The 14,336-nt window shown below is 38.7% G+C and overlaps 1 protein-coding gene across 1 annotated transcript in view; it reads left to right on the top strand.

Annotated features, from left to right (window-relative positions):
- LOC115209480 overlaps positions 1-14,336 on the top strand; it is a 447,652-nt gene that overhangs the window by 257,458 nt on the left and 175,858 nt on the right. The window lies entirely within an intron of this gene.

Raw genomic sequence — 14,336 nt, 5'->3', positions numbered from 1 at the left:
TGCATACGTGGACGATGTCACCGTCATTGTCTTGAGCCACAAGCATACCGACCTGGTCGGCGAGACACTAAAAGAAAACGAAGCGGTAACGGGAGAAAAAATTAACCGGGAAAAGTCAGTGGCCTTGTGGATCGGCACCTGGAGAAGCAAGCCCATGCCGTCCAACAGCGTCTCCATCGTGGGACGCTGGACCGAGGGATCGGTTAAATTGCTCGGAGTCTGGTTCGGTCCGGACCTCCAAAAGGAGAAGAACTGGGGCGAAATAACGACTAGGGTGGCCACTCGCACCCATCAATGGGCCGAGAGGAAGCTATCCCTAAAAGGTCGGGCGGAGGTGGCGAACGCGTACATCGCATCCGTCATCGAGTACCGTCTGACCGTCGTGTCTTGTCCCGATCCTACCATCACCAAACTAGAACGCATACTCTTCCGCTTCCTGTGGAAGGGAAGTATTCCGATGGTTAGGCGATCCATTTGCTGTCAACTCATGCTAAATGGAGGGCTAGGCATGCCGTGGGTGATGATGCGCAGACATGTGCTGGGACTGCGACATCTTCGACGCATCATAGACGACAGTAAACAGGTGTGGTCGCCGTTTGTGCGGCGCGCTTTCCCGCAGCTCGTCTCCTTGGCTGAACTAGAGTCATGGATCAAACAGAGACCGAGGCTAGGCGAATAGCACCGCGAGTGTCACGTTGCTCTCAAACAACTCTGCCGTCCGGGACCAAACTTGTGCGACTTCATTACAACAATGGCGTTCTATAGAGGATTAGTGGAGGGGAGGTGCGACGACTTTCTCGGGCAGAATCTGGGCGTCGACGAGGAACACCTGACCTGCTTGTTCAGGATAACTTTCGGCCGGGACCTATGGACAATCACCAAAGATCCCTGGCCTGGCAGTGCTATCGAGAAGCATTACCTGTTCGGGATAAGCTCTACAGGCACAGTTCGAGACACACCAGACCGACTTGCCCGAGATGCGGTCAGAGCAACGAAACCGTTCTGCACGCTCTCGTGCAGTGTCCAACCATTTCGGACCCGTGAGTTTATGCCGAACGGCTGCTGGTCACGTGTGGCACGAGTTCGCCTGTCGGATGAGTCTATCGTGACAATTGCTCCGCCACTTTCCCTCAACCGGAAGGCAAGGCAGTTTATGGTGACTATGGTGAAAGAATATGTGTGGTGGACTCGTGCGAAAGGATTAGAGACAAACACTTACCTCTCTGGCCAATCGCTCATCAACTTTTTCAAGTACCACTTAAAAAGGAAGGTGAGACTGGAGAAGCAGGTTATGTCTCGTGAAAGTTTCCAAAAAAAGGTGGGTGAATGTAGCAAAGATGGTGCGTGCGAGCGACGAAACCACTATGAGCATGATCCTATAAATCGTAAAAAGAGAAAGAGGGAGGGAGGGAAAGAGAGAGAGAGAGCACTTTGCTCTCATGTGTTTATTCCCTCCTTGCCTGAGGTTACTGTGGTCTTTTCCATAGGCTTTTCTTTCCACGGATAAACCTAATCTTGCTTCTTATATTTTAAAAATTTCTTCTGTGATACACGATCCTTTTTTGTTTCTTTTCTTTTTTTTTATTCCGATCCCCTTTGATCGGAATCTTACATTTTTTTCTCTTTTTTTTCCTTTTTCCTTTTCATTTTCGAAAAGAAATGCTCTACATTTGTATTTGTCCCCTCTGTATTCAGCATCTGTGGTCAATAAAGAAAGTTATCTATCTATCTATCTATCTATCTATCTATCTATCTATCTATCTATCTATCTATCTATCTATCTATCTATCTATCTATCTATCTATCTGTCTGTCTGTCTGTCTGTCTGTCTGTCTGTCTGTCTGTCTATCTGTCTGTCTGTCTGTCTATCTATCTATCTATCTATCTATCTATCTATCTATCTATCTATCTATCTATCTATCACTTGAAAAGGAAGTGAGAGTAGAGAGGCAAGTTTTGTCTAGCGAATGTTTTAAAAAAAGATGGGTGAATGTAGCAAGGATGGCACGTATGAATGACGAAGCCACCTTGAGCATAATCCTATGAACCCGGAAATTTAAAACAGAGGGTTACCTACTTGCAAACAAATGTGGTAACATGTAACAATATTGATCGAGGTTACCGTGGTCTTTTCCGTAGGCTTTTCTTCCCACGGATAAACCTTATCTGCTTCCCCCTTACACCTTACATCATGACACTGTGATACACGATCCCTGTTGATCGTTTTTTTCCTCTTTTGTCACCACGAAGCCAAGGCGCAAGTCAAGCGTGACGCCGAAATAAAAGAGCAAGATTCCCTGCCACTAAACGTTGGACCTGACAGTTTGAACGACACTAACACCACCACCACTACCACCACCACCACCACCATCAGCATCAACAACAGCAACAACAACAAAACCAAGGTCACAGCGCCAATTACCGTAACCACCACCAATGATTCCACCATCAACACCAACACCACCACCATGGCAGCTTGTGCTACTACAACTGCTTCCTCTGCTAACGATACCACTACCAACAACAACACTAAAACCAAGGTCGCAAGGCCAATCACCGTCACCGCAACCAATGAATCCACCATCAACACCGACACCATCGTTGACAAACGCTTACGACGTTGATTTCCCTACACTGCCTTCACAACAATTTCATGAAGGAGGGGAAATGGAGAAAAGCAACACAGGCGCAAGTGTGAGCATGGACGCTAACACCGCCGCTACACAAAAACTGGTAAACAACCCGACTTCACAGTTATCTACTCCTACTACGAACGACTCTGCCACAAACATCACCACCAACACCACCACCACCATGACCACCACCACCACCTCCACAAAAAACACCACGAATTTCGAGGAAGCAATACGACCGAAAAGAAGAATCTTAAAATTTACTCATCAACAAATACAAGACACAAAGTCCTTGCTCACCAAAGAAGGCGACACAATACATTTAAATATTCCACGGAACATTTTAGAAGAAACACAAAAGAAGACCATCATCTACAAAATGCTCAACACCAAAACAAAGAGACCAGAAAGCCCAGCTACAGAAAAGATTGAGAAGTGTCTCGCTTCTGTGTGGAAGTTCCGAAATTATGTGAATTGGGGGTGTAAATTTGCTACCGTGCAAGTTCGCTTCCATACGGAAGAACTAGCAAAGAAGTTTTCCACTCTTACTCTGCGCACAGACCAAGTAACAATGGTACCTAGCTATCTTGGGCGCAGAGTAACGAAAATAACAATAAACAATGTGCCTCCAGAAGTGGATACCCAGTGGCTGGTATCGGCCATCTGCTTCGATATAGAAGAAGAAGATATTTTAAAAATCGCCGACATTCCAGAGGAAAGCTGGACTGATAAAAAGCTTGAAATATTGCTTCAAATCTCCCAAGAAGCAATAAACAATTTACCAACCAGTGTTCAACTGGCAAAAGACCAAAGATTGTATGTAGTGGTGAAGGGCAGGAGGCCAAGATGCTATTTGTGCAACAGTGAGGCACACCTCAGATATGATTGCCCAACTGCTGCCAGAAATAGGCAACAGCAACCACTCCCAAAACCTGGAAGAAAACCCCTGCTACCTACACCACCTTCAACACAAAAGACAGGAAAAACAGCAGATGATGCAAAAACTGTTTCCCCCTCACCAACCACATCACCAAGAAGAGAATCAACTCCATCACAATTACCTTCAACATCGCAACTAACTAGAGAAACAACACTACCACCATCAAAAGTCAGACCAACACCAACACCAGCACCAAGAACAACAACCAAGAAAACAAATAACAATGACGAAAAGACAAATTATGCCCCTAATACCCCAACAACACAAACACCACACAAAACAACAACATCTTCTACAAACACACATATAGATGCAAACGCTTTGCCTTTACCCCCTTCTGATTTGTCAGACTTTTCGTTTAACGACGAAAGTTCGACAGAATGGCAAATAGCCACCGGGGGTAAAAGAAAAAGATAAAAAAAAACAAACAAACAAGAAAATGCAACTAAAGCAGGTAGATATCTGTACCCTGAAAGCTCCTTACACAACCAAACCAGCACCAACACCACAAAAACACACACAATGTTATCAGCGATAGTCACCAAAGACTCAAAACTAATGGAGTACATCATAGCCCACACAAACATCTGTGAAGATGACTTCAAAACTAACAACCATCCACGCACTACACCCAAACACATCAAGATACTACACATCACACAAACACAACACCACACACTCAAAGCCCTCTTTCCAAATGCGGTTGGGGGGTTCCAAAAGTATCTATCGAAAAAACTCTATAAAAACCTCCTCCAAGACACATCAAAGGACGAGGAAGCCAAAACTTTCGACACAAGTAAGTAACTCTCTGTACCTTCCTTTTTGTGTTTTAAAGCACACACCTCAATAGGATCATGGTCAAGATTGGTTGTGTGAATGCGCGTGGCTTGGGGTCTCCTTGGAAACAAGGGTACCTCCCAAATGACATCAAGTCACACTATTTGGGAATCATAGCCATAAGTGAGACCAGACTCCACGATCCACGGACCCTAAAGTCTGGCTGACAGTTTAAACATTTATTTTTCTCCCTGTCTGCCGAGGATGGGCGGTAGTGGCACCGCGGTACTTTTTTACAAGGGCCTGGATCTCGAAGTCAAGACGATATTTGTAGACCGGGAGGGTAGACTGGTCGTCCTGGATGTCGACGGCAGCAATGGGTGCGCTTTTCGACTCGTATCAGTCTACGCACCGCTTTTAACAGGTCGGCCGGATTTCTTTCGACGTCTAGAAGTATTCCTGGGAACGTCTCGTCCTTTACTTTTAGTGGGGGATTGGAATGCTACCTTGGACATGCATCTAGACTATGTGGGGAGAGACAAAAACAGAAGGGGATGCTCTTATTATTACTGTACTGAAATTGTTTTGCGAGGATGTGTGCTATTTTCAGAGAGTAGCAGGCGAGCTCGGCATCTCACGGATGTATAGCATTGTGACATGAAAATACCCGGCGTTGGTTAACAGAAAGTGAGCTCTTCTGCAGCAAGACAACCAAGACCTCATAGCGCTCGAACAACTCGGAAACAACTCCAGGAACTTGAACTAATGATACACTCACAAATTTTGGGCCTTGTGTCTGTTGTAGAAAGGATTATACCTAGACATAAACACAGACATTAATATAGGCTCGGCTGTGTGGTAAGAAATTTGCTTCCCAATCATATGGGCCCAGGTTCAGCCCCACAGCGTGATACTACTTTGGGCAAGTATTTTCTATTATAGTACATGGCCGACCAAAGCTTTTGTGAGTGGATTTGACAGAGAGACACCGAAATAAGCCTTTCGTTTACGTATATCTACGTATGTGTGTGTGCGTGTGTGGGTATGTGGGTGTGTGTACAAAAATCTCATATAATGGCCTACGTAAAGCCCATATTACTCATGATATTGTATTATATGTATCACAGTATTTGTCATTCCAAACCACTCCTAGATATGACTTTTAAACACACTGTAACTGACTGCATTTCTCTGAAAAATGGGTGTTCGACTTCAATTGTTAGAAAACATGACATATTCAGTATTTTTATGAGCATCCGGGAAGGCGGCGAGCTGGTAGAAACGTTAGCACGCCGGGCAATATGCGTAGCCGCATTTCGTCTGCCGTTACGTTCTGAGTTCAAATTCCGCCGAGGTCGACTTTGCCTTTCATCCTTTCGGTGTCGATTAAATAAATACCAGTTACGCATTGGGGTCGATATAATCGACTCACTCCCTTCCCCAAAAATTTTCAAGGCTTGTGACTAGAGTAGAAATAATTACTGGCATCCGGAGGCTGGTTTGACTACTTTGCATGGCCAATTTTGGAGAGCTGCTGGAGACGTGTGTAGAACAAAATCCTGGGCTTGGTTAAAAAAGAGACAATTACAAAAAAGCTTCAGAGAGCCTAATTGTAGAAGCTCAAGATCAAGCAATAAAAACAAACAATTTGAGAAAAAATATATATGGAGAGAATGTGTCAGAAAAATGTAGAGCTTATGGAACTTGGGATGAGACAGTGACACACATTGTGACAAAATGCCTGAAATTAGCACGAGAAGAATATAAGAAATGGAGGTATGACCAGGTTGTAAAAGTTTTACACTGGAAACTGTGACAGAAATGGGGATTTAAAGCAGGAAACACATGGCACAACAATCGAGTCGAAAGAGTACTGGAGTCGGAGAAACGTAAAATTTTGTGGGACTTTCCTAATGAAACGGATTAGAAGTTAGAAAATGATAGACCAGAAAACAATTATAGATAAGGAAAAGCGAACTTGTTTACTTATGCAAGTTTGATTCCAGGATCATAAAGAAAGAGGACGAAAAGAAAAATACAATGCTTTAGAATTTGAAACAGGAAGAATTTGGAGCATGCAAACAATAAAGGTAGTGCCTATAATAATCGGTGCGTTGGGAAAGGTAAGCAAAGATATAGACAAATGGCTGAAAACGGTTGCAATATGCCCGACAGAGCTCCTAAAGAAAGTTTGTGTATTCTTAGGAACAGCAAGAATTATCAGAAGGGTCCTGAGAACTTGAAAGATTGCTGAAAACTTGTGGATATCTAAGGTTGCAGGTAATACCCCTTACCCACATAAATCCTACCAGGAATAAGACCGAACTCGAGCCAAACCAAAATAATAATGATAATCCTTTCTACTAAAGGCACAAGGTCTGAAATTTGGGGTAGGGGGAAAATCGATTTCATCGACCTCAGTGTTTCACTGGTACTCAATTTATCGACCCCGAAAGGATGAAAGCAAACTCGACCCCGAAAGGATGAAAGCAAACTCGACCCCGGCACAATTTGAACTTAAAATGTAAAGACGGTCGAAATGCCATTAAGCATTTTGCCTGTGTGCTGACGTTTCTAATAATAATAATAATAATAATAATAATACTTTCTTTATTGGCTACAAGAGCCCAGACGAAAACAAAAGGACATTATACAAAACAAACAAGGGACGGTGGGGTTTAGACGATGCGTGTAAATAGTAAACAAAAACATTTAATAGAATTCAAACAATTAAGTTCCCCAATCGGGGTGAAATCCAGACAGAAGCGTCCAAGGAAAGCCCGCACACCATCGATACCCCGATCACACAGGACTCCTCAAGCAAACACCCCCCTTCTCTTCACTCTCCCTAGCCTACAAGTGCATCCTTAGTGTAGGCCCATCCTCGCTACATTCACCCACCTTTCAACGAAGTTACTGGGTGACAGTACCTCCCTCTCCACCCTCACCTTTCTTTTCAGGTGGAACCCCAAAAGTTAATGAGTCTTTGGCCGAAGAGGAAAATGCCTGTTTTCAACTCTTTCAGACGCGTTCACCACACAACCGCTTTCGCCATAGCCGCGGGCTGCTTTGTGTCCCATTTAATATTCTCATGCGGCCCACTAGCAATTCAAATTCTAATTCTTTGTGTTATTTTCTAGTTATATTTTCATTTACTTTGATAATTTATGATGAGAAAATTATTCTCAGCGTGTGCTATTTTGAACGGACCAATGAAAACCTCAATAGAGGGAGGTAAAAAGAGGGAAGCCGTGGGGTTTATGACGTAGAATGGCTGACTTTACGTAGAGTCAGCCATTTTGTTGATGCATAATTAACAGCCATTGTTTCAGTTTCAAATCTTTTGCGGTCGGATCAATATTGATTGTGTTATTTCCTAACCTTGTTTACAATGTCAAGTGATAGTGACTTCAATGGTACTTCAGTGTTTCTAGTCTAGGTTAAGCCTAATATTAATGCTTTATGCAGAGGATCCTATTTATTCTTTATTTGTTTCTGATTTCTGGAACATTAATATCAGCATGATTACGTAATAATTTTAATTGCTAATTTTAGTAACCTATTATTTAGTCATGGCATCTGATACTAAAAAGAGGAACAGACAGAAAAATATTTCGTAATTGAAACATGCAATAATATTATCTACCTCATATGTAATGATAAAATTGCTGTATGCAAGGAATATAATATTAAGCGTCATTATGCTGCCAAATATGAGTCACAATATAATGAATTAGACGGAGAAAGAAGGAAAATGAAAATAGATGAATTGAAGAAGAAACTTAGTTAACATCAATACAATTTTAAAAAACATGTTGGGAAAACTGGTACATGTACAAAAGTTAGTTATTTAATAGCTGAAATATTGACTCAGAATGGTAAGCCACTGATAGATGGCAAATTAATAACATAATGTATAGTAATTGCTTTTAATGAATATTTCTCCGAGGTGAACTTATTCAATGAAACGAGTCTGTCGCATCAAAAGAATTAATGACTTAGCTGACAGTGTTGTGGGTATATTGCAGACTCAACTAGCTAAATGTGTTCATTACAGTTTAGCATTGGTTGAAAGTACTGATCAAAGTGACACTGTACAATTGGTTATTTTCATCAGAGGAATGTCAATTTTAATATCATTAAAGAAATATTAGACGTGTGTCATATGAAGGGTGCAACAACTGGCAGGGACATAACTGAGCATGTTAATTTATCATTAAAAAAGTTAAATGTTCATAGAAATAAAATTAATTGATGGTGCTCCTGCATGAGTTTATTACTTTATTCAAAGAAATGGTTGATCATGGTATACTTAGCTATCATTGCTTGATTATGTGCTAAAAAAATTAAATATGAAACAGTTGATAACAGATATTGTGAACGTTGTTAATTTTATCAGATCCCGGGGCTTGAATCATCGTACATTCAAAGTATACTTGCTAGAAGTCGGCAGTGAGTATGAAGACGTTATTTATTTCTCAAAAATCAGACGGCTCAGTAAAATAGCAACTTTGAACAGATTTCAGTTATTGTTGCCTGAAATGAAACAGTTCATGCAAAACAAAACAAAGTGTATATTTTTTAACAAATGAAGAATGGTTGAATGATCTGTCTTTCTTAGTAGATATCACCGAAATGATAGCTGAGTTTAATTTGCATTTACAAGGAAAAGACCATTTATGTAGTCCAATGTTTGAACGAATAAGTTTTACTAAGAACTCCGTCAGATCACAACTATGTAGGACGTACCCCTTTGAGAATACCATATGCACCATTGATAACTGCATGGTATGTAGGATTAGCCCTTGCATTAACTGTAGAACTCGAAATGTAGTTTACAGCATAAGATGCATAGAAGGTGCTTGTAAAGACATGAACATGGCGTACATAGGGGAGACATCTAGAAGCATTGCGGAGCGACTAAATGAACATCTGAGACAATATGACGACAAAAAACAGTCCTCCATACTCTACCAACATGCCAAAGACCACCATGGAGACAACTTGGATCAACTTGACATCCGCATCTTATCCAAGCACAAATACGGGAGTACGTCCTTATAAATGAAATTTTCCCAATACTAAATAGGAAATATACATAGTAGATATCATATTTCCATACCCACAGTTTACACAGGTAGAGTAGAATAGTTAGTGGGCTATTGTGTAGGTAGATGTATGTATGTGTGTGTATGTGTGTGTGTGTGTGTGTGTATGTGTGTGTGTGTGTGTGTTGTGTGTGTGTGTGTGTGTATGCATATGTATGTAAGCATATGGATATGAAAATAAACAGATCAACATACAGACGGATAGGTACATAGGTTATATGAACAGACAAGCACACATACGAAAATAGAGACTGAAACACATGACCATATATACACATACACTTTACTCCACACAAGGACACATATAGAGACACGTGTCTACACATATAGAGATGCACATCCATACATACAAACATGGTACATAGTTGCAAAACACACACACACAGACATGCACACACAAGGAGAGAGAGAGGTGCATACATATACAAACACAAGCTCTCACACACATACAAAAAAAATACACAAACACGGACATGCAAGCACATGAATATGCAGAATACATACATACAGATGCACACACACACATACATATATACATATGCATACACATACATGTATACATACACACACATGCATACATACATACATACATACATACATACATACATACATACATACATACATACATACATACATACATACATACGTACATGCATGCCTGCATAGGCTTTCACACAAGCTGATCCACACACATGCGCACAAACAAACAAAAAAGAACGCCGTGTAAATAACGGACAGAGTCAAGACTATTGAAAAGGTTGCAAGACGCAACGAAAATTTTAGGAAAATCAAAATAAGAAATAAATGGAAATTTTACCGGTGAGTGTGTTAAATTATAAGGCACAAAAAGAAAATTACTCTCCCCAGACACAACAGAATATGCTTCAACACACGAACTCACATAAAGAATCTTGCAAACCAAATCCAAAAACGAAATAAGAAATTAGAACTTTTCATAATACAATTGAAGGGTAGAGAAATTGTACATTTTCAGAATTTATCTAAAAGACAAGAAGAATTTCTTGTGAACTTTGAAAAATACACTAAATTATGAAAAGCTTTGTTAGATCTTACAACCAGATTTGCCAGTGCTTGAAGATAATCACATCTCACTCCTCTAGAACTTCACCATTCAAACTGACAGAAAGATAGATGCGAATAAGCCAGACATTATATTGAAAGACTTCAGACAAAAATCATGCCTCCTCATTGCTATGACTATCCAAATTGACATAAATGTATCTGTTAAGACCTACTAAAAACTGAGCAAGTATTAAGAACTTGAAACAGAAATTGGCAAAATGTGGAACCTCAAGACTAAAACAATACCTGTTGTAATAGGTGCCCTAGGAATGATAGCAAAAGGGGCTAATTGCTACCTAGCTCAGATACCAAAAAACTCCAAAATGGCAGAAATTCAAAAGATAGTGCCCATGGGAACTGCACATATCCTTCGTAAAATACTGTCTATCTAATCTCAAAATTTAAAGCAAACTCATAATTTTCTTAGTATTATTCTACAGAATGTTTAAAAAAAACATATGTACAAAACCAAGTATATGACACCCTAAGTATAACACCAACATGAACTTCTAACTGGGTGAAACTTGGAGCCGACTTGTACAAATAGAAAGCAAAAGTTATTATTATTATATTATTATTATTATTATTATTATTATTATTATTATTATTATTATTATTATTTCTACTCGAGGCACAAGACCTTGAAAATTTTGGGGGAACTTATTTCGTCGACCCCGAAAGGATGAAAGGTAAAGACGACTTCGGCAGAATAATAATGATATTGATAATAATAATAATAATAATAATAATAATAATAATAATAATAATAATAATAATAATAATAATAATAAAAATCCTTTCTACTAAAGGCATAAGGCCTGAAATCCTGGGGAGGGGAAAGGGACCAGTCAATTACATCGAATCCAGTGTTTCACTGGTACTTCATTTATCGATCCTGAAATGATGAAAGGCAAAGTCGACCTCGGCGGAATTTGAACTCAGAATATGCAGAATAGTAGTAGTAATTCACAATTAGAAGAACATGATGCGATATGTAAGAAAAACACAGATCAATTTTGTTCAACATCTATACTTCGTTCCCATTTCTATCTTCTGTTACTTAATCTCCCCCGTTTTTCTTTGCTTTTTTTGTTTCCTAGGTGTGGTAGTTATGTTTTTCTCGATAATTTGTTCTTTTATACGTTTAATGTTTCTTTTTTCCTTACTTCCTGTAAAATATGTCGGTAATAAAAGAAGCGCTTAGAATTTTAATTTTAAGTACTTCAACAGTACATCTGTCTTCCTCAGGTTCAAAATATGACAAGAATAATCTTTTCTACTCTAGGCACAATGCCCGAAATTTTGGGGGAGAGGCCAGTCGATTAGATGGACCTCAGTACGCAACTGGTACTTAATTTATCGACCTCGAAAGGATGAAAGGCAAAGTCGACCTCGGCGGAATTTGAACTCAGAACGTAGCAGTAGACGAAATACCTATTTCTTTACTACCCACAAAGGGCTAAACACAGAGAGAACAAAAAAGGACAGACAAACGGATTAAGTCGATTATATCGACCCCAGTGCGTAACTGGTACTTATTTAATCGACCCTGAAAGGATGAAAAGCAAAGTCGACCTCGCGGAATTTGAACCCAGAACGTAGAGACAGACGAAATACCGCTAAGCATTTCGCCCGGCGTGCTAACGATTCTGCCGGCTCGCCACCTTAAAATATGACAAGAATAATGAAAATGAAAAATAAGGTGTAATGCAGAAATTGAAAATATTTGGACTATTTTACGTTTCTTCCTAGACAAAAAAAATCACGTTTTGCTTGTTTGTAACTAGTTAAGCAAAAAAATAATATAAAATAAATAAATAATAAATAAAATAAAAAGAAAAGGGAAAAGAGAATAGAGAGACAAAACATATTGCATAAATCTAATGGAACTCTTCTGTCATATTTTCATCCCTCCAAGGCATGACGCTTGTAACACACAAAGATATAAGTATGACAACCGATGGTGGTGTGTTTACGACCCCGTAACTTAGCGGTTCGGCAAAAGAGACCGATAGAATATCTACTAGGCTTACAAAGAGTAAGTCCTAGGATCGATTTGCTCGACTAAAGGCGGAGCTCCAGCATGGCCACAGAAACAAGTAACAGAGTTAAGAGTAAAAGAGTATATGTATATATATATATATATATTATATATATATATATATATATATATTATATATATATATATATATATATATATTATATATATATATATATATATGTATATATGTATATATATATGTATATATATATGTCTATATACATATGTATATATATATATGCATATATATATGTATATATTTATATATATATATATATGTATATATATGTATGTATATATGTATGTATATATATGCATGTATATATGTATATATATGTATGTATATATGTGTATATATGTATGTATATATATGTATATATATGTATATATATGCATATATATTTATGTATGTATATATGTATATATATGTATGTATATGTATGTATATATATATATGTAAGTATATATGTATATATATGTATGCATACAATGTATGGGGTTTAGTTCACAGGTAATCTAAACGATTAGGTACACCTGGGAAGTGCTGTAGCGGATTGCTAGGACTCGAAGGTTATAGCCGAAGCTTTAGCTATGGAGCCATTGCAGATTTCCTATGCACCGAATATGTAATTGTTAAAGAGGACAACAAAGATTAAGGCAAGTCAAACATCTCACGTCGTATATAATCTTATTGGAAAAATATTTTGGCAATAATAATATTCTTTTCTACCCTCGGCACAAGGCTTGGAATTTTGGGGAAGTGGGGGCAGTCGATTAAATCGACCCCAGTACGCAACTGGTACTTAATTTATCGGCGCCGAAAGGATGAAAAGCAAAGTCAACCTCGGCCAAATTTGAACTCAGAACGTAAAGACATACGAAGTACCGCTAAGCATTTCGCCCGGCATGCTAATGTTTCTTATTTCTTTATTGCCCACAAGGGGCTAAACATAGAGAGGACAAACAAGGACAGACAATGGGATTATGTCGATTATATCGACATCAGTGTGTAACTGGTACTTATTTAATCGACCCCGGAATGATGTAAGGCAAAGTCGACCTCGGCGGAATTTGAACTCAGAACGTAACGGCAGACGAAATATTTATTTCTTTACTATCCACAAGGGGCTAAACACAGAGAAGACAAACGGATTAAGTCGATTATATCGACCCCAGTGCATAACTGGTACTTAATTTATCGACCCCGAAAGGATGAAAAGCAAAGTCGACCTCGGCGGAATTTGAACTCAGAACGCAACGGCAGACGAAATACTGCTAAGCATTTCGCCCGGCGTGCTAAAGTTTCTGTCAGCTTGCCGCCTTCGGCAATGATAATATTGTATGCGACTAGAGATGTTTGCCATGCCTTAGTGTCTGTTGTCCTCCTTAACAATTATATGTATATATCTATGTAGATATATATGTATATACATACATACATACATACATATAATACAATTGTTTGTTGTTTTCCACCTGCCTTCGTCTTTTGTCTATTTTCATAAAGCTTCCCGTTATATATATATATATATATATATATATATATATATATATACATATATATATATATAATGTATATATATATGCATGTATATATATACATATATGTGTATATGTATATATATAAATATATAAGTATATATATAAATATATATATATGTCCATATATATATATATATATATATATATGTATTTACATATATATATATATTATATATATATATATACATGTATGTATATAAATAAGTATATAT

The sequence above is a fragment of the Octopus sinensis genome, linkage group LG3 (assembly GCF_006345805.1).
Source record: "Octopus sinensis linkage group LG3, ASM634580v1, whole genome shotgun sequence".
Lineage (NCBI taxonomy): Eukaryota > Metazoa > Mollusca > Cephalopoda > Octopoda > Octopodidae > Octopus > Octopus sinensis.
The sequence above is the reverse complement of the archived record's forward strand: the minus strand, read 5'-3'. Positions and strand labels throughout refer to the sequence as shown.